General features: G+C 37.4%; 2 pseudogenes; both read left to right on the top strand.

Moving 5' to 3' along the window:
* The first annotated feature begins 180 nt into the window (after positions 1–180).
* Positions 181–23566, top strand: LOC142634541 (putative LRR receptor-like serine/threonine-protein kinase RFK1; annotated as a pseudogene).
* On the top strand, positions 21337–24732 carry LOC142635341 (putative LRR receptor-like serine/threonine-protein kinase RFK1; annotated as a pseudogene).
* The last annotated feature ends 1549 nt before the right edge of the window (positions 24733–26281 follow it).

Consider the following 26281-nt stretch of genomic DNA (forward strand, 5'->3'; position numbering starts at 1 on the left):
CTCAACTTGTCAAACTTCCTCATCTCTGAGAAATGTAAGATTGTTTTCAAATGCTTCAATTACATGTTTGATGGTAATATTTTGCTGCACTTATTTCTAGCAAAATTCACAGGGTTTGAATAATCATTTTTTTCCAGTGTTTTTCAATTTATGCCTGTCTTCCTCTAATTGTAGTGATTTATGTACACCTATCTCAACGGAACGATACCACTGGAATAGGCTTCAACACAATTAACCTCAATGTGATCTTTTGTAAAATTGTATTGATAAAGTTTATGTTTATTTGCTCTTATCTTAAATTAACCAGCAAGTAATGTGCAGCTCTGTTTTTGTGAATCGCTTGTCAGGGGAAATTCCAAAGGATTTGGGAAATACTACTACTCTCACATACATGTACGTTTTGAACTTTGGTTTTACTCAATCGTGTATATCTTGTACAATGGACATTTATGGTGATTGAAGTCTTTGTGAGTGGGATACAATTGTGAAATGAAATAGAAAGGCTTTGATTTCCCTGTTAAATGTATTGTCATGACCTCAAAACCTAACTTTTCATCCTTTTATCTGTTACATAATAGATTTGATATCCCTGCACTCCATAGTGACCTCATGGAGGGTTTAATCATGTTTTTTTTATCAAGCTTTTTTAGTAATCTCAATATTTCGTTTTTTTATCTTGTTTTTCCCCCTTTTCAAGCAGGTGCCTTGAAGCAAACCAATTCTCTGGAAGTGTTCCTCCTGAGCTTGGGGATTTGATCAAATTGCAAACTTTGTGAGACGCCTCATTTCTTCATATTGGTGTTCTATAATTCTTAAATTTTCTCTTCACTTTTAACACTTTTCTGAAGGATTTCTGTGGTTCATTGCTTCAATGTTGTAATTGCAGGGTGCTCTCCTCCAATAATTTGACAGGGAACTTGCCTATGGGTCTTGCTAGGCTGAGAAACCTAACAGATTTGTGAGAATTTATTATATCTACCTCTTTTTATATATTTGCCTTTCTTCAAAGCTTAAATATTTACCTCTATTTACATATTTGCCTTTCCCTTAAAGCATAAATATCAACCTTTCCTGATCAACAATCATTTTATTGCACAATGCAGTAGGATAAATGATAACAACTTCAGAGGAATTATACCTGATTTCACACAGAATTGGAAACAATTGACAAGATTGTGAGATCCTTGTTCTTTTCGAAAAATATCTCAAGTGCTTTGAGTTCTTAATGGTATTTAAATCTAAATTCAGCGTATATTCTCATTCAAATTTAAATTCTTGAAGAGAAATGTATGCGAATGGACTTGAGGGACCCATCCCACCAAATATCTCTTCTGAATAATTTACTTGAGTTGTGAGTAAAAAACCTTCCCATTTCCATCCAGAAGTATGATAGGATGTGAGTTTGATTTTGTATATTAATCGATGGTTTTGGCTTATGGTTTGCATCCTTACAGTAGGATTAGTGATGTCAAGGGGCCAAATCAGGATTTTCCTATGTTGAGAAACATGACTGGCATAGGAAGATTGTATGTTTAGTACTTACACTGTCAAATTATATAAATTTTTTCACTTGATGATGGTTGATATGATATTCGGTTATGCACTTTAGGGTTTTGAGAAATTGTAAGATTTTAGGGGAGATACCTGCATACATTTGGCAATGAAAAATCTAGAGATGGATTAGGCAGATATCTGGAAGAGTTTCTGGTGGGGTTTCAGAGTTTTTTCAATGGGTGGTATTTGTAGTTTTTTCATTGAATTTAATTTTTTTCAATTGGTGGTTGAGGAAGGAAGAAAGTTTTTCTCCTTAACGTATTTTCGAACGAGGCAAACACTTCATGAAGTCAGTATTCATGGGCAAGAATGCAGCGTTATGGTTGATGAAGAATATAGAACACACGGTGGTCGGAATCAATCCCAAACAGTTTTTTACGCTTAGGGAAGGAGATACCGTGTACACTTTGCAGCGGGGATCAAACTCCTTTGGTCAGTTCCTTTTAGTGTATGAACTCAAAGTTGGCAAGCATAGAAGATCCGTCATAATTCCTGGATGCAAAGCACAAAATGGTTGGAGGGCTTGAACTGTGGTGCCTGACCAATATGCTTTAGGTGGTTTAGGCCAGGCCAAATTTGTGTCTCAGCCATAGAGGAGAATGTCGAGGTTTCATCCCTCTCAGTCTTTTGTTGAGACGCTGAAGGGTCAAATGCAGCCAGGGGATGTGACTTAGTCACAACATATTACAACCAAGGATAAGGAGAATAATATGATTCAGGGGGAGTTTGTGGAGAGGCAGAATAGTCAAGGGGGTTGTTGGTGAAGAATCCGAAACTTACAGGTGCTACGGTGGGGGATATTCTGGTGGGCAAGGCTAATACAATGGTGGTGGGAGGAAGGGATAGGAGGGAGCAGTGCATTCATGTCAATACAAAATTAGGTGAGCAAATTCTGGCAGAAAATAGGAAACGTATCCTAGTAAGATTCAGTTTGAATTCAAAATCAGATGAAAATGGGAAGAAGAGTGATATAAGGAGATCATGCTGGACAAGGAGTGGTTTAATTGTGGAAGTTGATGTGAAAGGAAGGAGACAGGTTTCCTGGGATACCAATAAAGGGGGAGTAAGAAATTTTAAATGGGGACTTATCAAAAAAAAAAAAAATAATTTAAATGGGTAACATGGGCTCAAATAAAGGATGTGGTGGGCCTAGACATCAACTTTGACCAACAGGTGGGCTTCCCTAACTTAGAGCTCACAGGCTCATTTAGGATGGAAGTGGGTGAGAGCTCCTAGTTAGTTGACCCGAGCCCACCAAAGCCAGAAGCCCACATGTTAGCGATGGCGGTGATGCCCACTACCCTTCACGAAGCTTCGTTGAGTCAGTATGAGGAGTTGGGCCAACTTGGTGAGCTTTAGAGGGTGGTCGACGTCACAACAGATGGTGGATTTCTTGCCGAGAAGTCACCGACGCCAGTGATTTAGGTGCGAAATCATCCATCGGCGACGGGTGGGGATGATTGTCAGATCGTGGTTGGTCAAATCGAGACGATGGGCAGTCTTGTGAAGCCCTCGGTGGTGGCTAAGTGTACTGTTTTCGATGGTTTTAGCGTTGAGGAGTCATCGACGATGTTGGACAATCCCGATGCTGATTTAACCCATTCCATGAGGACATTGATGAACCCTGATAGTGATTATGAGAAGTCTGCTCCTCAATCTGAGTTAGGAATGGCAACGGGTCGGGTTTTTTGATACCTGGACCCGACCCGTGGGTCTTTTCCTGTTACCCGGACCTGGCCCGTTTAATAAACAGGTCTTTTTTTTAGCCCCAAACCCGACCCGTCAGGTCTCTGCGGGGCCGTCCAACCACTTCTAGGCCTAATCTGTGGCCCAATTTGACCCAATATATATACAAAATAAAAAAATAACCCAAACACAAACACAAACAGCAACACAAATAAATCACCATTCTTATCAGATTGAATCACCATTCTTGCTTTTCAAAAAAAAAAAAAAGGAATCACCATTCTAAACCAACACAAAATATAGACATGCATTACATTCTATACAAATTGAATCCTCAAACAAATACCCAAAAACAAAAAATACTGAGAGAGGAAATGAACCAAAAAAAAAAAAAAAAAAAACTCAGACCACTAAAGCTCCATTGGTGGTGCTCCGATCTAACAACACGATCACATCTCTCTCCGATCTAACAATCCCATGCTCCGATCTATGGATTTCGTGCTCCTTCGTGACAAACGGCAACCACCACGAGGGTGAGGGTGGTCCGATCTATGGATTTCGCGCTCCTCCGTGACAAACGGCAACCACCACGAGGGTGAGGGTGGTCCGATCTATGGATTTTGCGCTCCTCCTTGACAAATGGCAACCACCACGAGGGTGAGGGTGGTCCGATCTATGGATTTCGTGCTCCTCCGTGACAAACGGCAACAACCACGAGGGTGAGAGTGGGTCGGTGACTATGAGTGTAAGAGAGTGTGAGGATGAGGCGTGACAGAGAGATTGAGGGTTAGGGTGAGGGCAGCAGAGAGAAGTGAATGGAAATAGGAATGAGAGGCGGTTGTGGAATTGGGTAACTGACTTAGGGTTTACAATGATATATATATATAAGGGGGGGGATTAGTAATCTCACATAACCGGGTATTATCCGGGACGGGTTTCGGGTCGGGTTTCAGATTTTTTAATAAAACCTGGACCCGCTTCGGGTTTTTTTTTTTTTTTAAAACCCATACCCGATCCTATTCTTTATTGGGCCGGGTAAAATTCGGCCCATTAGGGTCGGGCCGGGCCGGGTATCTGCGGGTCGGATCTAAATTGCCATCCCTAATCTAAGTCAGTGGATTGCCTTGTGGAGTCATCGATGGAGAAGGTGGGTATCGGTTTGGGCCCGAAACAGTCAGAAGCCCATTGCGTTTATAACTTAAGCCCGATGACCACAAGCCCAGGTATCTCAGAGGCTGGGGATTGCTCCAACACTTATTCAGGCCCATTCTCTTCTACATCTACTCCCGATGGGTCTGGTGAGAAGCCCACGGTATTTCCAAATTGTTTAGTGATGCCGGTAGAGATGTTGAGGAGTGATTCTGAAGGGAGCTTCTCAATCTCTCAGTTGCAAGTGGCTTCACAGGTAAGGGCTCTCCAGACCGATGCAGATGGAAGTTTGGTTACTCATCCATGGAGTGCTTCACCGGTAGGAGTGTTAGGCTGCACCGAGTATCTTCAGAAAATGGTTTCTAGGTTTAGTTCTGACCGGAAAAGTATTTTGGGCTCAAATATGGTGTTGGGTGGGTTGGTTTCTGAAGATACGAGGTCGGTCACTCTCGAATTTGTGCCGAGATTGATTGGACCACCTTTTCCCGATCATTTTTTGGAGTTTCTGAGAGCTGGGTTAGTGGGTTTTGGAGCATCGGGTCAAGAGGTAAACTCTTTTTCTAGTAAGGAACTCTTGAGCCTTTTTGGGGAGGTCATGCTTGTGGAGGATGTAGCTGATTTTTCTGTGGGTTTTGGTGAAATAGAACTGACAAATTGTTTGCCTCTGAGGATTAGTGCTCCGAGTGCATCGACAATTTCGGCAGAGTTGGAGGAGGTCACTGAGGTAGTAAGTATTGAGGCTAAGTTGGATATTTCTGGGTGGATGAAACACAGAATTCCTGGCTTCAGTAAAGTAGTTGGGTTGTCAATGACTCGGCATGAGAAGTTGTGCATTGCTTTCTTACAGAGGCTAGAAACTAAGATGGAGGCAGCCAATGTGCTACATCGGAAAGTAACAGGTAGCCAAAAAGTAGCTAAGTCCAAAAACAAAGGACATAGAGAGCTGCAAAACTTGATCTCTTCGGTGAATTATGATGGGAGATAGAGGATTGGTTTTGTGCTGGTTCAGTAGGTGGGGATATTTTTGTGGTGATGAAGATAAAAATAATTTTGTGGAATGTTAGAGGTTTAAATGACCCTTGGAAACGACTTGTGGTGAAGAATTTGTTACAGGAGTGGAAGTGTGATGTTGTTTGTTTACAAGAGACGAAAATTGCTAGCATGAATAGATAGCTGGTTTGTGGAGTTGTACATACGTGGATTGGGCTGTTTTGGAGGTTGATTGGACTGTTGGTGGTATTTTGATTATGTGGGATAAAGGGGTTTTGGATAATGTGGAGGTTATGGTTGGTACATTCTCAATTTCGGTTAAGTGGTAAGGGGTGGGGGACGGTTTTATATGGGCATGTTCAAGGGTTTCTGGCCCAAATGAGAATAATGAGAGGGGTCACATGTAGGATGAGTTGGTGGGTATTCAGCAGTATTGGAGGATACCGTGGTGTTGCCTTGGGGATTTTAATATTGTTCGCTATCCTAGTGAGCATAAGGGTGAGACTTGTTTGACCCTAGCTATGGAAAAATTCTCTGAATTTATCGAGGATCTCAACTTGATTGATTTGCCTTTGAAAGGAGGTAGCTATACATGGTCAAATGAGAATAATGAGAAGGATCACATGTGGGATGAGTTGGTGGGTATTTAGCAGTATTGGAGGATACCGTGGTGTTGCCTTGGGGATTTTAATATTATTCGCTTTCCTAGTGAGCATAAGGGTGAGACTTGTTTGACCCTAGCTATGGAAAAATTCTCTTAATTTATCTAGGATCTCAACTTAATTGATTTGCCTTTGGAATGAGGTAGCTATACATAGTTAAGTGGTACTGATCAACTAGCGATGTCTAGGATTGATAGAGCTATGGTCACTCCAGATTGGGAGAATCAATTCTCAAATGTTATACAAAGGATTTTACCCCATCCTATCTCAGATCATAGTCCAATTCTTTTGGAGGGAGGGGGAAAAGTCCATTCAGATTTGAAAATATGTGGTTGAAGTCGGAGGGGTTTGTGGATAAAGTTAAATCCTGATGGAATCGGCATTCTTTTGTAGGTACACCTAGTTTCGTGCTTGCCAAAAAATTAAAGGCTTTGAAAGAGGACATTGTACAATGGAATCGCCAAGAATTTGGTAATGTAGAGCGTCAAAAGAAACAATTACTGAAGGAGCTGAAAAAATTAGATGCGAAGGAAGGGGATTTAGGTCTTACTGATGGGGAGAAATGTCATAGGGCAGATTTGAGGTCCCAGGTGGAGCATCTTCTTTCCTTGGAAGAAATTTTCTAGAGAAAAAAATATAGGATGTTATGTATTAAGGAAGGGGATAATAACACCAAGTTCTTCCACAAAATGGCTAACTCCTATAGAAGGTATAATCATCTCAGGACCTTGGAGGTGGATGGGGTGGTTTTTTTGGAGGATTCCAAGGTTACTAACCAGGTAGTCTAGTTTTATAAAAATTTGTACAGGGAGTCTGAGGGATGGAGGCCTTTTGTGGAAGGTTTGAAGTTTGATCAAATCGGGGATATGGAGAGGATTTAGCTTGAACGAAAGTTTGAGAGAGAGGAGATGCTTCAAGTCGTAAGTGACTTGGAGGGGGACAATGCTCCAGGTCTGGATACGTTTACTATGGCGTTTTATCATAATTGTTGGAGAGTAGTGGAGAAAAACGTCTTAGCGTGCTTTGAAGAATTTTTTCAACATTGTAAGTTTGAAAAATCCATTAATGCTACCTCATTGCTTTAATTCCTTAAAAGAATGGCGCCTCTAATATTAGAGATTTTCGGCCTATTAGCTTGGTGGGGAGTGTGTATAAAATCTTGGCTAAGGTTTTGACAAATTGTTTGAGTGTGGTTTTAGATTAGTTGATCTCTGAGACTCAGAATAGCTTTGTGGGTGGGAGACAAATCCTTGACTCGGTTCTCATTGCGAATGAGTGTGTAGATAGTCGAGGGAAGAGTAGGGTTCCTGGAGTCATTTGCAAACTTGATATTGAGAAGGCTTACGATCATGTGAATTAGGAGGCTTTGCTGGATTTGTTGAATAGAATGGGCCTTGGAGTGAAGTGGTGTGAGTGGATCCGTACTTGTATATCTACAGTTTAGTTCTCTGTTTTGATTAACGGGTCTCCAGCTAATTTTTTTGGTAGTTTAAGGGGTTTAAGACAAGGTGACCCTCTATCTTCTATGCTGTTTTTGATTTTGATGGAGGTGTTTAGTAGGATGTTCAGAAGAGTGGAGGGAGCTAGCTTGATTCGTGGTTTTAAAGTTGAGGGTAGGAGGGGTGGTGGGGAAAGTGTTTCACATCTATTGTTTGTAGACGATACTATCCTATTTTGTGATGCAGATGTGGAGCAAGTTCTTCATATTCGGTTGTTGTTACTCAGTTTTCAGGCAGTAACAGGTTTGAAAGTCAATGTGCACAAGAGTGAAATGGTTCCAATAGGGGAGGTTGATGATGTGCATGCCCTAACTGATATTTTGGGCTGTAGAGTTGGAACTTTGCCTATGTCTCATCTTTGCATGCCGTTGGGGGCTTCACATAACTCCCCTTCAATTTGGTATTCCATTTTGGAAAAAATTGAGCGGAAATTAGCCGGATGGAAGAAGTTGTACTTGTCTAAAGGGAGGCAATTGATGTTACTCAAGACTACGTTCTAGTCTTCCTACCTATTTTCTATATCTATTCACCATTTTTACTTATGTGGCTAATAAAATTGAGAAGTTGCAAAGAGATTTTCTATGGGGTAATAACAAGACTCATTTGGTAGGATGAGATAAAGTTTGTGCGCCTATAGCTAATGGTGACTTGGGGAGCTAATACTCCTCCACTAGATGTTGGAGACTGGATGAGATGGAAGTTGAAACCTAACGGGGAGTTTGACATCTGGTCATATTATAACAAATTGCGGGATTCCCCTTCAATTGTCTTTCCTTGGAAAGGTATATGGAGAGTAAAGGCACCTAGACGGGTTTCTTTTTTTTGTTTGGTGTGTAGCTTGGAATAAGATCCTAATGGGTGATTATTTGAGATTGAGGAGATTGAATTTTGTAGACTGGTGCATTATGTGTCGGCATTGTGGAGAGACAGTAGAGCACTTACTTCTTCATTGTGAGATGACTCATCGGTTGTGGAGCTTTGCCTTAATAACCTTTGGTTTGTCTTGGGTTATACCTAGATTGATCCAAGATTTGCTTTTTGGCCGGTGAAATTGGTTGGGGAAGCATTTGTCTCAGATTTGAAACTTAGTTCCGTTGTGCATCATATGGTGCATTTGGAAGGAACGGAATCGGCGGACTTTTGAGGATTTGGACAGTTCTGGTGATCAGATGCTTGCTTCTTTTAGTGGAACTCTTTTTTATTGGTCTCGGGCTTGGGGACTCATGACTAGTGATTCTCTCCCTTCTTTTCTTAGTTCTCTTTCTGTTTTGTAATTATTTTGTTGTTTGGTTTTCTTTTATGTTTTCTCTCTATTTTTTCTTCTTGTACTTTTTGGGTCTACTCTATGTTGCATAGAGTAGCCATTCGTATATATAACATTCTTACTTATAAAAAATAAATAAAAAATTTGGAGATGTTGTAAGTAAAGCATTTCAAGTATTGGAGCATTGTTTTTCCTTAGTTTGCAATGTTTAAGTTATCATTATAATAGGTATATATGCCTTTGATTTGGATGGAATTTGAAGATACAAAGCAAACATGCTTTTGTTTCAATGAACAAGAAAAATGGAGGCCTTTAAAATGAAGATACAAAGTGAGGGTGGATTACTGTTAAGTATTATTTCCACTTATAAAATATAGACATTGGGCAGATTTTTTGCATTTATTTGATGAATAAAGGTTGGGAAGATGTTAGTGTAGATAATTTAATATAAAGATTCAGTGTTCTGAATGTTTATGAGCATTTATAGATTCTAACAGTTGTCATTGTAAATATGCAAATGTTAATTGACATTTGCAGCTTTCAATCGGTACTTAGAGAATACACAGCAAAGAAACGTAGCAAAAGTTTATACAACGAAGAAAATTAACATGTGAACATTACAAAATAATGTAAAAAACCTTAAATAAGAAGAAAGATTGTAATGATTCTGAATAATGAGGTAGAAATAAGTTCTAACTCAAATGTTATTGGGAATACACAGCAAAGAAACATAGCAAAAGTTTATACAACGAAGAAAATTAACATGTGAACATTACAAAATAATGTAAAAAACCTCAAATAAGAAGAAAGATTGTAATGATTCTGAATAATGAGGTAGAAATAAGTTCTAACTCAAACGTTATTAGGAACATCATGATTAGCTAATATGTGGAGACACTTATGTAAATCCTTGCAGATATTTGGTATGTATAAGACATGAACAAGTGGCATCAGTTGTTTTCTTATTACTATTGTCTTTTTTTCTTCTATTTTTTGGAAACAGGTTAGTAGATGCGTAACATTTTGATAGAATCAATGCTTGTTTCAAGAGAAAATTAACTACTAGTAATGCTAATTGAATGATGCCTAATGCCTTGTCAACTACTTTTTCCTTTTTTAAATTACAAATGTTCTACTTTTTGATATACTGACTTGGAAAACTGCCCAAGGATTGATAATGGTTATATGGTCGCTTTGTGATTATGATAGGGATGTTAGTTTTAACAAATTGGTCGGGGAACTTCCACCTAGTATAAACTTAGAGCCCCTAAGATTCCTATAAGTATATTGAAATATGGGCATATTTGCTTACATATTAAAACTAGTAAGCATTTCATTTTCAAAGTCTGGAGGACTCAGATTTGTATAAACACAAGCACCTGAAAAGTGAAATACATGCATACACAGATGCATGCATGTTGTTCACGATCTCTTATGATTAAACTTGCCTTTTGGTACAGAACCATTTCTTAGTATCCTACCAGATGCTGGCTTAGATTTTCACATTGGATTTGTTCAATTGTTTTCACATTCTAGTATTGGTATATCGTACTAATCTTCCGATGTTGCTTTTGTTAGCTTTTTAAATGGCAACTTGCTAAGTGGAAATGTGTGAGACTCGGTCTTGAAAGAAGGAAGTAGTATGTATGTTTCTTATCTAGGATGCTTTTAAAAATATTGTGAGAAAAGAGAAGTAGTAATCAAGTGGCAATTGTGATGAAACAATTGGATCGATCTGATGAGGCAATTGAGGCTACCAAATTTTTCGTCATTTCTGCCCTTATGATTCTCAAGAATCTCTTGGCACTGTGTTAGTTGAACTCTACTAGGTAAAATTAAACCAGTTTTATCCAATAAATAGTTTCTTATATTTTACTTTGTCATTTGCCGTTTAGCTAGTTACATATGTTTCGTCACCTTAGAAAGGTTAGTTGGGTGAAATGCTTGTATCACCTTAGAAAGGTTAATTGGATGAAATACTAGATCTTGTTGCTGTAGAGATGGGAAACATATGATGTTGTCGCATATGAAAGATGCTTCTTTTGTCCTTTTGAGTATGCTCTCCAGCCCCCTCTATGGTATAAGCCAGTGCACGTCTAATTATATAAAAAAAGTGAACTTTGCCAACACTGGTTCATTCTGTATTGTTGTGTGAGTTCTAATTATATATATAAAAATAAGGCTGAATATCATATTGTCTGGTTCTATTCACATATGAAAGGCACTTCTTCTGTCGTTTTGAGTATGCTCTCCAGCCCTCTCTATGGTATAAGCCAGAGCACGTAGTTGTAAACAAGCCTGAGGTACCTTTTGGGGTTTCCGAACTGAAGCAATGTGATAGACCTCAGTCTTCTATTATTCCTAAAAACCATGGTTTGTATAAATTCTGAGTCTGAGCCTTTCATGATTTACTTTTGTTCCTCCACAAAAGAGAAAAGTTTTTGGAACTGATGCTGTTGTTTTCATTTATGAATTTATAACTGCATTTATTTGATAACATGAACTAGGATCAATTTTTTAGACCCTGATTTTGCTCATTGAGAAGCCCTTAAACTTTGTAACCGTCTAAATTGTCATTATGGTGAAATAGTATTCTCTTTTTGAATGCAGATTGGTTTGATGGTCCTAATACCTTTATAAGGTTTATATGTCATAAAAGCTGGTTGGGCGGGACGAAGAGCTATTTTGCTTTGCAACTGCCTAAAAGGTGGTGGGTATTTGATCTCGATCTAGCACTCCTTGGTGATATTGATGTATACCAATTCAAATTCTTTTCAGAATTAGTAAAGAGCAAGGTTTTTCTTCTTTTCCTTTTTGCTATTTTAATACTTATCTGAAAACATCACAAATGGATGAGATTGGTATTGCACCAGCAATCTTACCAGATGGGATGCTTGCTGCATGAGAGTTGTTTCCGTGGTCCCCTCGTTTTTTTTTTTTTTGGAAACTGAACTTTCATTCAAGAAGAAAAAATATACAACCAGTGTAGAAAAACAGGACGAAGGCACCAAAATAGACAAAAAACCCGGTTAAGCTAGCTATAAGCATCTGTGTGAAGGTCAGCTACAAACTCTGGAGCTGTACCAAACCAGCTCTTCAATTCTCCATACCTCTTGGCATATTGTGCAAGTTCATGGGCTACCTTGTTGCCATGCCTGCTTATGTGCCTAGTCATTGCCATTCGAAATTTTGACATTTCTTGGATAACACCAGCAATAATGTGGCTAGCCACTCCCCTCTTTGGCTTGTACTGCTTGAATAATCTGCAAAGAGTCTCCTTCCAACATAATATTTTCCAGGCCTAACATATGGGCTAGGACAATGCCTTGTTCCATGGCAATGGCTTTAGTTTCCTCAACTGCAAATTTACCAAATAAGGGCAAGCTAATGGATGCAACCACTTGATTTTCCTAGTCCCTAATCACAACACCCACATCAGAATGACAATCCATAGCAGGGATAGCTCCATCCACATTTATGAGGATCACACCTTCCGGGGGAGGCTTCCATGCTCTAACCTCATTTTTCTGTAGCCAATGGGTTGTTTGCATTCTTAATATCTTCAATCATACGAGTTGTTGTCCCCCATACCTGATTCGCTGTTGTTTTACTGGCTTCATACACTAATCTTATTGCCCACCCAAATTATGGAGTCTTCCGGTAAGTGGTGACTGATGGGGATGTTGAGAATCATTTCCACCTCAAAAGGGAGGAAGATACTATCTAGCCTATCTTTTCTCCATCTTCTTGCGTCTACGTCTATGAGTGCTGATGCCATTGGGAAATCCCCAAAATCTTTTTGCGGGGATATGACCTTGTAGGTTGTAGGAGTTGGCAGCCGCTTATCGTCCCAAGTATGAATCATTTTTCCATTGCCTACTCTCCATCTAGTGCTTTGCTTAAGAACCTCCAAACTTTTGTAGATACTCCTCCATGCATAGGATGGGTTTCTCCCCAAATTGGCACTAAGGACATTACAATTTGGGAAATACTTTGCTTTGTACAACCAGACCTTCAAGGAGGGCGGCTCTTCATGCATTAGCCACTCTTATTTAGAAAGCATAGCAAGATTGAAAGCTTGAAGATCCCTAAATCCCTTACCTCCTTCCTTTTTTCTTTGCACATCTTTGACCAGCCCGCCCAAGCAATTTTTGATTCTTGCTGCCTTTGCCCCCACCAAAAGTTCTGCATCATTCCTTCAATATCATCACATAAGCCCTTTGGGAGTAGGAAACATCCCATTGTATATGTTGGTATTGCCTGAGCCACGGCCTTTATCAAAATTTCTCTGCCTCCAATGGATAACGACTTTTCCTACCACCCCATCAGCTTCTTCCCAACCCTCTCCTTTACTTCATTGAAAACTTGTTTCTTAGACCTGCCAATCATTGAAGGGAGACCCAGATATTTTTTGGGTTAAGCATCTTGCATTGGGCTGAGGCTTTCTTTCATTTTAGCTCTTTTCTCTTCTTCTACATTTTGGCTAGACAACATAGAGGATTTGTCTGTGTTAATTTTTTGGCCTGATGCTTCTTCGTACTTTTGAAGTATATCTAGTAGTTCCATGCTTTCTTGCACAGTTGCTTTGCAATATAAAATGTTGTCATCAACAAAGAGGAGATGGGTGATAGTTGGTAGTTTCTGCATATGGAAATTCCAGAGTCTTTTGTGCCTAGTTGCTTCCAAAATTAATCCTGTGAAGTCTTCTGAAACTAGGAGAAATAAGTATGGGAATATTGGGTCTCCTTGATGTAAACCCCTTGTAGGGGTTATATAGCCATGGGCAACACCATTAATAAGCACAAAATAAGTTACAGAAGTAATGCAATTCATAATAAGATTTATCCATTTTTCATAAAAACCCATTCTCTCCATGACTTTCTTTAGGAAATTCCATTCTACTCAGTCGTAGGCCTTGCTCATATCAAGCTTCTCGGCCATATAACACTTCTTTCCTTCTTTCTTTTTTGAGTAGTGCATGATTTTAATAGCAACTAGTACATTATCTGTTATAAGACGACTTGGAACAAAAGCACTTTAGTTTTCTGAAATAATGGTGGAGAGGATTGTAAGACATTGCACAGACTTATAGGCCAAAATTCACTCATTTTGGATGGGCAATTTTTTTTTGGAATAAGGGCAATATTAGTTTGGTTTAGGGCAGCTACTGATGCATTTGAGTTTAGAACATTTAGCACAGTATTGATTACATCATCTCTAATGACATCCCAATATTTTTGGTAAAAGATAGCAGACATACCGTCAGGGCTCACGGCTTTTTCTGGATGCATATTTCGGACAGCTTGAATAATTTCCTTCTTTTGAAATTCCTTCGTGAGTTGCTCATTCATCTCAAGTTACTTTTCCTGGAACTAGATCAGCTACTTCCTCCATTCTGGTTGGAGAAGAGGTAGAGAATAGCTCTTTGAAACATTCTGTTGCTATGCTTGCAATGCCCCCCATATCCTTGCACCATCTTTCATCTTTATCCCATAGCCCTTTAATCTCAATTTTTGTTGGGATGTTTTGTAGTGGAAGTATTGAGTGTTCCTGTCACCCTTCTGAAGCCATTGAACCCTTGACGTTTCGTGCCATTTGGTCTCTTCCTCATCCAAGAGCTCATTAATTTCTTTCTGAAGCCCATTTATTTCTACTCCCCTAATCAGTATACCTGAGAAATTTGTCCACATATCCTGGATAACTTCCCTGCATTTTTCATACTTAGTCCAAGCAATTTCAAAGTGGAATCCTCTCTTCCTATATATGGGCGATTTTGTTGGATTGTCAAGCAAATGGCACATTGGTCAAAAGTTGACTCCACAATCTGAAACATTCTAGAGTTTTGGTAATGCTCTATCCAATCCAATGTAGCTAATACTCTGTCCAATCTAAGTTGGATTCTTCCCCTCCCATGTCTTTGGTTGTACCGAGTGAAATCTGACCCTTCATACACCATGTCTTGGAAACCACAGATATTTAGGGCCTCCCTAAAACCCTCCATTTGTTGCTGGGATCTTTCTAGACCTCTTGCTTTCTTTGTTGCCAATAAAATTTCATTGAAATCTTCCAAACATGCCCACGACATTTGGTACTAGGAATTGAGATATCGAAGCAAATTCCATGATCCTCTCCTCAAGCTTGTTTCTGGGTTTCCATAGAACCCTGTCATCCTCCACTTGAATATCAAGATAGGATCCATAACAATCGCGTCTATATGCAATCGAGAAGCTTTTAATTTCAACATCCACATCCTCAATCCACAGTAGAGCCATTCCCCCACTTCTACCTTCACTAGGGATGATTAAGCCATTAGGAAAACCAATTTTTTCTTTTACCTTCACCGTTCTTCTAGTTCCTACTTTCCTCTCCATTAAAAAGACTAATTTGGGATTACTTCGTTGCACCATATCAGGCAACGCTCGAACTGTCCGGGGGTTCCCAATCCCCCGGCTGTTCCAGCTTAAGGTATTCATGGCTCTCGGTGGTGTTGCCTTGCAGCCACGGCTGTTTGAATAAGAGAAAGAGACTCACCTTCTCATTTCCTTTTTTGTCTGCCTTCATCTTCTGTTATCTCATCTTCCAATAGCCTATGCTTTGTTCCCATTGTGCTTTCAATATCTCCATCACTGCTTCGGTGTTTTTTAATTTTCCTCTTGCCAATTTCTTCCATTTGCCCTTCTTTGTTTGGGCCTTTTCACCTTCTATGTTAGTGTACATTTCTTCGTTAGGCTCATTTTGCGTTTTCATTGGGCTTGTCACCTCCTGCTGCTCTTTGTTTTTCTCAGCCCATTTACCGGTTTGTGGGCCCCATTCATCACTACCAACCGACTCCACATTGTCTTCAAACACATATGATTCCATTCCTCCTTTCTCAACTCTTCTATCGTGGGTACCCACCCTTTCTTGCCTGGCAGATTTTTCTTTGCTTTTTTGAATTTGAATTCGAGTTGCTTCTTCCAAAAAGCTTCCGTCTCCATCAACTGACACACCAGGTAAGGTTACATTATCTTTTTTTTTTTTCAAGAAAGTTTTCCGCCTCCTGGTTTTGCCTTATAGAATCTTGCCTTGGACTTTCCTTTTCCTCAGGTGCTGTACTTTGCCTTGTTTCCCCTGAATCTTGAGGATTAGTTGGCGCCACTGCTGCCTTTGCTGGACCAATTTTTAAGATTCCCATTTTGTTTCCCCCTTGAGCTCTTAGCCATTCTCCATATTGCTGGGGTTCATTAGTAGGATTTCCCATGGATTGGCAATGTCGCTCATCGTGCTCCATTATCCCACATGAAAAACAGAAAACAGGGAGCCTTTCATATCAGAAATAAACTCAATAGATCTCTCCTTCCGGACTAGCTTTCACCCCACAACGCCTCAGTGGTTTGTCTAAAGGAATATCTACACGAATCCTCATAAATTTTTCTTGGTCCAAAGACCATGATCTCGAATCTGCAATCAAAAAGTTCCCCATACTATTTCCAATATCTCTTCCGGTTTTTTCCAACATCATACCTAAAGGAAGACCCCATACCTCTAGCCATAAGGGAGAATGGTTGAAGTTGATATTATTTGCTGCCACCCCTTGTTATTGTCTTAATCTTGTTGGGTTGAGTCTGATGCCTATAATCAAATTTTTAGAGATGGGCATATTACATTGTGTCTGTTACACGTTGACAAGCACTGTATGGAGTGCATATTGGACTTTTGTCATTGTGTCAAGACATGCCTACTGTCACATGTTTGACAAACACATTAACAGATAACTATAGTTGAGGGAAAGTAGTGAAACACTTAATCTTGCAATGTTGGTCTAAATGTACTTCCTTTGAGATGTCTATATTATTGGTCATCCCCCTCTTTGGGGCCAAAACTTATTAAAAAAGGATTACCACCTTTTACCCATGTAGGTTTATATTTTTGAGATGGCAACTTTTGTGGGACTACTCACCTTTACACTTTTGAAGTTAGTGTTAATATGTTAACTGTCGTTTAGAAATTTATAAAAGTGTGGACTTACAAAGCCAACAAACACTTGCATTACTTTCTTGTGGTTATGAATCTGGATTTGATTTTCATATCTTTCAATGGAAATATTATTAATCAAAATAATCCCCTCCACTAAAGGAGTAAAATACTTTGCTTATAAGACTGCTAAACCCTAATTTTAATTGAAGTAGGAAATTCTAATACTAAATAACTTGGGAATTATCCATTATTGAATTACAAAAAATACCCTTGACTTTAAATAAAATACTAATAAACCCAATTAACCACTGGGGCCTCGAATAAAATACAATTGACAAATGAAAATACAAGACTAGTAAAAGCTCAAGGAATCCAAAAATTCTAAGAACCCCTCTATTGAGGACTTCAGAAATGAGCACTTTAGCTTCACCATACTCATTCTTAACCTCCAACCACCAACCCCCCCCCCCCCCCCCCCCCGCCGCGTCTCTCTCCTTCCAACACACCAACATATCCTGAACCAAATTCAGCATCACCCAATAGACTCCAAATATACAGAAAATCATGTACCATAATTCCTTAGCAATTTCACAACGTAAAAAAAAGTGATTAGCGTTCTCCCCATACTTCTTGCACATGAAGCACCATACCATTCTAACAGTGCCCATCATCCTTAAATTATTGGCTGTCAAAATCTTCCCCAAAGCCACACACCATGAAAAGAAAGCCACCCTTGGTGGGATTCTGGCTTTCTGGCTTTCCATATATTTCTCCTCAAAATTCTATCTTAGCTCTTTACCTGGAAACCTTGGTTCTGCTAAGGAATCCACACCAACTTATCTAACTTCCCATGCCTGTTATTTGCTTGGGAAAGATCCTCCAATAGCTGTGCCACAAATTCCATTTCCCAATCATGAACTGCATGAATGACTACCAATGTCCAAGAGATCTGTCCAGACCTTATCTCTGCATAATCTGCCACTGTATCTCTTGCACCACTGTATCTCTTGCTATTAAACACAAGTTGGGACACCTCTCCTTGAGCGGAGCCTTCCCCTGCCATAAATCATGCTAAAACCAAACTCTAGTGCCGCCTCTGATATCATATCTAATGAACTGTGTGAAGTTTTCCTAACTGCCTCAAATATACTTCCACAATCCCACTCCATACAACCCCCTCACCCAACCTGAACACCAAGGTCTTAAAGGGTTGGTAATTCTCAAGTATATGATACCATCTTACACAGATTAAAAAATTCAAATGTATATTTTGTGTCAGTGAATGCAGAGTCTTAGTGTTCTGTGTGTGCAATAAGATGGTCTACTACACATATATAGTGCTCAATAGTTTACAAGTAATATCAACTATCTCTGGCAGCTGTTAACAGAAAGTTCTAGCACCAGATACCATTGACCAGCCCAAATGCAATTCAGATTTGTGTACTCAAGCAGTGCTTTTGTTGACATATTATTCACTTGTCCTTTGTCTTAACGCTTCTTTTTTTGTTTTCTTCTTTTTCTTTTTCTTTTTTCCCTTTTAATTCCAGTTCTTCATAAATGCAGAATGGTAGATTTGGTTAGTGCAAAGATTAATTTCAAGTTTGACTTCGGATGGTAAGGTTTCTTTGCAACATTATCTCTTTTGAAATATCTAACATTGTTACTTCAAATACTTCCTTTCGTTATCCAATTTTTTGCTTCCTTTTCTTTTTTCTTTTTTGGGTGGGGGTGGGGGTGGGGTGGCATGGGGAGGGATTGATGTCCTGAAATGTTGTCTTTTACTGTTTCAAAATCAATAAAATAGTATTAATGTTATATCCTGACAAGACATGCCTTTTGAGATACTAATTGCTAGTATTACTCAGATTCAAACTATCTTTTTGTTTTCCTTTTTCTAAAAATAATTAAAGAATTGACGTTATTTTTTCCAATGCATTGCTGCAGTGATCTTTCATACAATACTTCGCATGGCAAAGCCCTGAATAACCAGCTTGTTATGAAAACATGTCAGACTGCTTGTAGAATAATTTCTTAAATATACTTTTCGGTTTTATATGGTTTTAGTCTGATAGATATTTCACCTTATATTTTTCTTGTCAGGAATTTACAGCTTAACTTGTTTCAAGGCTCTTTAATTGAAGATTATGTGTAAGATGCCCTTTCCTCCTTTTTCATTGATTTATTTTCTCGTTTCTTTAGTTCTGTTATAAGTTTTCTAGTTTACCAATGTGAAAGAAGGTTTATGTAAGGTGTAGATTTTTATACACTGAATGGTGTCCATTTTCCTACTAATTTATTCTTTTGTACTCATTCAGCAGCAGAAGGCAAGAACCTCATTGCTCGAAGAATTTCAACTGTCCACGATGTAAGGATAGGTTTCTGTAGCTCAATCATCATTAATTGGTATGAAAATAATGTTAACTTGTCCAAATCCATTTTTGAATTTCTTCTTATGAGAATATATATCAATTATTTCAGTCCGTTAAATGAAAATTACTTACAGAATTTCACATTCATAAGGCCTTTCGTACAAAGCAAAGAAAAAAAAAAAAAAAAGAGTGATGATTTGAGTAATTGAGTTTGAACTTTTGCGTCTTCAGTTTTGACATCAAAAAGAGAATATAATGAATCTTTAAAGTCCTCATTACTTTTAACTCCATGCCCCTTTTGTGAGTTTTGAACCATGGGGAGGTTAGATCATTTTCTACTTATCAGAGTTAACATGGTGTCAGTTTGGAACTGCATTCAAAATGGATTGGATGTCTGTGCATGGTGTCTTTGCTTTAAGCTGTAGGATGAAAAGATTTCACAGGATGCTTGGTGTGGGCAGATGCCTTTTCATCTCTTGTTTTCTGATTTATTTCCATCATTTAGAATAAGTGCAAAAATGGCAAACTATAGGGGCTGGATGGGTTTGATATTACATACAAAACTGTGGTTTTTCAAACTTACTAAAGATTGGAATCAGAATCAGTTGAGGTTTCAGCCCATGTGCTTCATGATGTTCAAGGCTGCAGTTTTGATGATGATAGATATTAGAAGCTGGGCCAAAAGTCATCAGATTGAGTTAAATCTGACTGTAAGTTATTGTTTGTTTTGGGACTGTAGTACTTATTTGTATTGTTATGGTGGACAATTTGTTAAAAAAGAGGCAATTTAATATCAGCGGGTGTCATTTGTAAAGAGATTAAGGACAGTATCATTTGTTTTGTATTGTTGTCTGTCCTCCTTTCTCTATCTGGATTTAGCGGGTATTGCCTGCATTAGTAATAAAGATTTTGGCAGCATGAAGATGAGGATTTAGAAGTAGGAGTCAAATGACATGGTTAGTAGTTCATCTTTGTCTGTTGTGGGGAATTTGGAATGAGTGGAACAATATGGTATTCATGGCAGTGACTCCAAAAGTACAATTTATCTTCCTTTTTTGATTATGGCGCTTTCCTTGGGTATAATTGAAACATCGAACTAGTGCTTAATTTTTCCTTTCACTCTTTGCTTTTCTGGTGTTTCTCTTGTATACCTTTCGTGCTATAGGGCTACACCCTTTCTACCCAGCATTTCTCTTAATCAGATTTGTAGTGCCTAAAAAAATGAAATTGTAAAACTGTACAATATGACTAGAATAGTGTGATTCATTTTCTGAAACCTTGTTCTTGGAGAAAGGAGAGAATACCTTGAAATGAAAGTGAATCTATAGTTGTTATGATAGCTTGCTTTGAAGGTTGTGATGAATAGCTAGGATCACTGAAAAATATAGCAAAAGATTGTAAAGTGTGCCCGTGTGTGTGTGCATGCATGTGTGCCCATGTATTGATATCTCAGTTCTCATTATACCAATGTGAAATCCAATATAGCATCCTGGAAAAAAGAAAAGAAAAGAAGAAGCTGTATAAAATGATGACCTCTGTATTGTTGCATTATAGTTGATATGTAAGCTTGCTTTCTCATATATCGTTTTTCTACATGTATCATGGCAGATTTGAATTGTTTGCATGTTAATTATGGTGGAAAGGAAGCAACCATCAAGGAGAATAAAAAAATGTTGTATATATTAAAGGAGATGGAGAAGTTGAAGGTGGTGCTGCAAAATACTTTATTAACAGCAACATTTATTGGGGATTTAGTAGCATTGGAGACTTCATGGATGATTACAACTACCAAAATACACGTTGCATTGTACCTCCATCATTATCAAATATCTCTGAATTGTATACAACAGCACTTAGATCTCCTATATCACTTATTTCCATTATTGCTTAGAAAATGGGAACTACACTGTAAGTCTTCACTTTGCAGAGATACAGTTTACAAATGAGAAGACATATATCAGTCTTGGGAAGCGTATATTTGATATCTACATTAGGTAATTGGTCACAATGATGAAAATATATATCCTTGATGTTACAGTTTAAGGTTTAATCAGTCCACTTTGTTGCAGGAAAAATTAGTGTGGAAGGATTTCAGTATTGAAGATGATGCTGGTATTGCTCTGAAGCCAATAATAAAACGTGCATCGAACACTAGTGTGGCAAACAATGTCTTAGAGATCAGATTCTATTGGGCTGGTAAAAGAACAATGAGAATTCCTGGTAGAGGAGTTTATGGTCCCCTTATATCAGCTGTTTCTGTGGTTTCTGGTGAGTTAGTTATGTGAATGTCTCTTTTTTGACATTTTAAAGATGCTGTGTATCTGAGGGCCCCTCTAAGGTCACGACTACTTGATGAGTCCTCAAATCAAGTCCCATGATTTCCAACAGAAATGTAATCTTTTGGTGGAAAAACTAATTGCAATGCAGTTATTGCTCTGACAGTCCTGTGAAATCGAGATAATTATCTCCGGTTAAAAAGTGTTATAGAATATGTTACTTTTGAGATTAGTACAGTGCAACACTGTGATTCCTTTTTTATTTTTTATTTTATAATTGTTCTATGTGAGTCCCTTGCTTTCAACTGCAGAAATAGCTGATAATTAATAAGTAGCCCATTGGTTGATTTCAGTTAGATATGCTATGTTTTACTTGGAAATGACTGTCTAGGGGTTAGTGGTTTGATATGCCACGTACTGTAGTATATCTCTTCTCTAACTCAGTTAGAGTGAACCATTTAGTTTGAATTTTGTGATAAATCAAGAATTTTATAGATGGTCTCAGGTGGGAGGTTTGGTTTGGATTTTAAGATGACTGCTTCAGTTAAAAAAACCACCCCATGTGCTTTTTCTGCCTATTTCTTTTCTCTGCCTAATTAACAAAAATATATATTTCTTTTTGTTGATGTTTGTGTCTACCTTATTCAATAAACATATGGGTGGCCAAGTTTTTGAGTCTTGTTCACTTTCAATCAATTGCTTGTAAGGATGATTTTTGAATGTGCAGATTCCAAATTTTGTTCAAATGGTGGAACCAAGCGAAATGTTTATATCATTGCTGGGGTTGCAGTTGGAGCTTTATTCCTTTCTCTTTATAGTGGGAATTTTTTGTTGGAAAGGCTGTTTGTGGCTAAAGAAGGGGACAAAAGAGTAGGCTGTTTGGAAAGGCTGATTCTCAAATTAATTTAATTGCCTCTACCTAGTCAACTTTGACAGTAATTATGCAAAAAGAGTAGGCTGTCTTGACTCTTGAACTTCTGCAGTTGTGTGTTACAGATATTCAGTTGCTAGGGAATTCTCTGATTCTCAAATTAATTTAATTGCCTCTACTAAGTCAACTTTGACAGAAATCATGCAAAAAGGATAGGCTGTCTTGACTCTTGAACTTTTGTGATTGTGTGTTACAGATATTCAATTGCTAGGGAATTGTGTGCAAATAGGCATGGCCTAATTTTGATACATATTATTATAAGTTTGCTAAATAGCAGCAGCAGGACTATACTTGGCTTCTAGAATAGTTTCAGTATGTATGTAGTGAAATATCTAAAATATTTTTCTCAAGGTATAGTTTCGTGTTGTTTACTATGATAGAGATTGTTAGAATTATGTTCAAGTGATTAAATTTACAATTTCTTAAAAGTTCAAGCTTTTGGGACAATTTATAATTTTTCATAGTATTAAATCAGGAAGTCGAGTTCAATTCCCACTCTTCCTCCCATTTAAAATGTTAAAAATCTCATGTGTTGGACCACACTTATGGAGGGGCATTTTGGGTCTATGTGAGAGGGATTGTTAGAATTATGGTTAAGTGATTAAATTTATCATTTCCAAATAAATGAAGCTTTTGGAACAATCTATAATTTACCAGAAATATGAGTTAACTAGAAGAAAAAAAAATTTCTTCAAAATTTTGTTGTGTTAAATTGTTAGGTTGGATTTTTCTTTTACTGAATTAAATTCTCAAGTTTTGATTCAAGTAATTATAAGTTTCTGCGCAGTTACACTTAAAATTTACAATTCTAATATACCCAAGCATTTAATTTTCATATGAGCATATCATCTTTCCTTAAATGTAATTCAAGAAAGTAAATACAAAGAAAACTGACAATTCCTTATCATACTGCTTTGTATGTGCCTCATTGAACAGATATTAAAGAACTAAATTGCAGACAGGAACTTTTACCTTAAATCAAATAAAAGGTGCCACTAATGATTTCCATTCTGCCAACAAAATTGGAGAAGCCGTTTTTGGTCCTGTCTACAAGGTATTACTCTTACATGGCTGATCCCATTTGAGTATGGATTTTCCTGCTTATTTGAGATAAGGTTGGGTGCAGGGTCAATCACCTGATGATACTGTCATAGCAGTTAGCAGCTCTCACCTAAATCAAAGCAAGGAGATCGTGAATTTTTAAATGAAATAGGCATGGTTTCTCATTTGCAACACCCAAATCTGGTGAAGCTTTATGGATGTTGTATTGAAGGGGAGCAATTATTGTTGGTCTATGAGTACATGGAAAATAATAACCTAGCCCATGCATTATTTGGTGAGCATTATGTAATCTTGCTTAGCACTGAGCTATTATGAAAAATAATAAGAGATGAAATTTTGTTTATGATTTGAATATAATTATATGAAGCAAAAATTTAAGTCAGGTGAGCTTGTCTGGCTTCCAGACCATTCTTGGATTCATTTCTTGATTTTCTGGTTGGTCAGCTCTATTGGATTCGAATTTGAGTTTTCTGGTTATTGATCTTCTTATATTTATGCCTTAGCTTTTCTCCATCAAGAATCAAGACTCAATACTGTTCACAGAGACATCAAAGCTACTAATGTGTTGCTGGATGGAGACTTTAACCCTAAAATATCTAACTTTGGATTGGCTAAACTTGAATAAGAGGAGAAGACCCACATTAGCACCAGTGTAGCTGGAACTATGTCAGTTCCCGTCTTATTAATGAACTTTTAGTTATATATGTTATAATTTCAATAATTACATTTGAGGTTAGCAAAATTTCCCAACTTTTGGAGTTGAATTATAAGACATTGAGGGGATGTTTGGTAGAGTAGTTTGAGATGGAATTTTTGTAGTTTTTTGAAATACGTGTGGGTGAAAAAGTATATGGAAATGCGTGTGAAAATGTGTGTAATGTTGTTTAAAATGTGAAAATGTGAATTTGGGATTACTCACCAAACAGGCCTTGAGATTTTGATTTGTAGTGGATATTTGGCACCAGAATATGTATTATAGGGTTATCTGACCTACAAAGTAGATGCTTATAGTTTTGGAGTTGTGGCCTTAGGAAGTTTTCAGGGGAATGAGCAACAATAATTATATGCCAAGTGACATTTGTGTTTTGCCTTTTAGATCTGGTACTTTCTAACTTCATATTCCTGTTTGATTCATTACACATCGTTAATGCTTCAATTATTACTTACTAATTGTGTAGCTACTAGCAACATTTGCATGATAGTAATAGGATAATTTATATATGGGGAACTTGATGAAGCTAATTGATGAGAGCTTCGGGTCTGAAGTCAACATAAAAGAAGCTGAAATTTTGGTTAAAGTGGCTCTTCTGTGCACAAATGCATCCCCATCATGAAGGACTATCATGTATCATGTCTAAAGTCGTAAGTATGCTTGAAGGGCGAATGACTGTTCCAGACATGATTCCTGAACCACGTTCCTATAGTGATGATCTAAGGTTTAAGGCTATGAGAGACCTTCGTCGACAAAGGGAAAATATTTGAGTAGAAACCAAACCCAAAATTCAACAGAAGTCCAAACATTCTCCTCTCCGACTATATTTATCTATCCAAGATTATTTTGAAATCAATCCAGAATCTATTATCAGTTCCACATTGAGCATATATATTGTTTATTCTTTAAGTCTGTCCCTGACTCCCTGTGGCTATTACTGAAGCTTCAACTATACACATGGATGTGATTTGGTATGATAAATCATCCGGGAAAAGATTAAAGTGGGGATGCATGCACTAATATAATGTAACGATGATTTCTGTATAAATATTTTCTTAGGTTAGAGAGGGAATACGTGGGGATTGTTTTTCATTTTTTCTTGTGTTCTATGTGTGTGTGTGTGTGTGTGTATATATATATATATATATTTTTTTTTTTTTTTTTTTCTTTTACCCTTTTAAGCAACTTCTTATATCAAATCAGTAGAATCTGAATATATATTACTTGGAAAATTCTCAAAAAATTTTGAGTTCGTGTGGGTATGGTATTGTCTCAAGTAAGAGAACTTTCGCAATATAAATTATTCAAACACAAGTAGCTAAAATAAAAACTAATTGGAGTGTAAATGAACAACCAACTTGCATTAATTCAAGTGTTAGATACGAGCAATTCTGAACTTGAAGTCTTAGAAATCAAACTAATTCTAAATTAATGCTAAAAGTTGATTAAAAATTAACTATAAGGGAATCAATAATATATATATATATATATATATATATATATATAAAGTGTAAGTTTTGTTAAAATTTTCTAATGTGCACACACTTTTAAAAGCCCGCATTTTTTTTTTGTTATTTTAATTTTTTTAATTTGATATTTAGAGTTACCAATAATGCTAAATTGTGCAACTTAAAACTAACTAAAACTTGCTCGCTTTTTGAATAGATAAACCTAACACTAAACAAATTCATATTAATTTAGGTCTGATCGATCTTCTATAAACAAGTTCTAATCATGTTCATCATGTCTTTTCTTAATTTGGCTCATAGACTTTTGAAAGTTCACATTCTTCTATATCATTGTTTTGATATAAAATTTTTAATTTGCTAGCTAGAGTAAAAAATAACTATTTGTGATCTAACTATTATGAAAACTAATTAAATATGATCCTGGTAAAATAGATCCATATTGATATTGACAATTCAAATGAATATGTGGAAACCGGCCCTAGCATCAAATGAACATATTAATCCACCTAATATGCGATCTCAAATATTTGGACACCTGTACATTTGAGTGTAGAAGACGTGTGAGATACAAATGTTTCTACGAAGGATAAAATGCACAGTGGAGTTCAGCAACATAATTCATGCAATGTTTTGGTACACCTACAAGAAACATGATATAAATAAACACAGACAATTTTTTTTTGGAAAAAAAAAAATTAATAT

Source organism: Castanea sativa, chromosome 5 (assembly GCF_040712315.1).
Source record: "Castanea sativa cultivar Marrone di Chiusa Pesio chromosome 5, ASM4071231v1".
Classification (NCBI taxonomy): domain Eukaryota; kingdom Viridiplantae; phylum Streptophyta; class Magnoliopsida; order Fagales; family Fagaceae; genus Castanea; species Castanea sativa.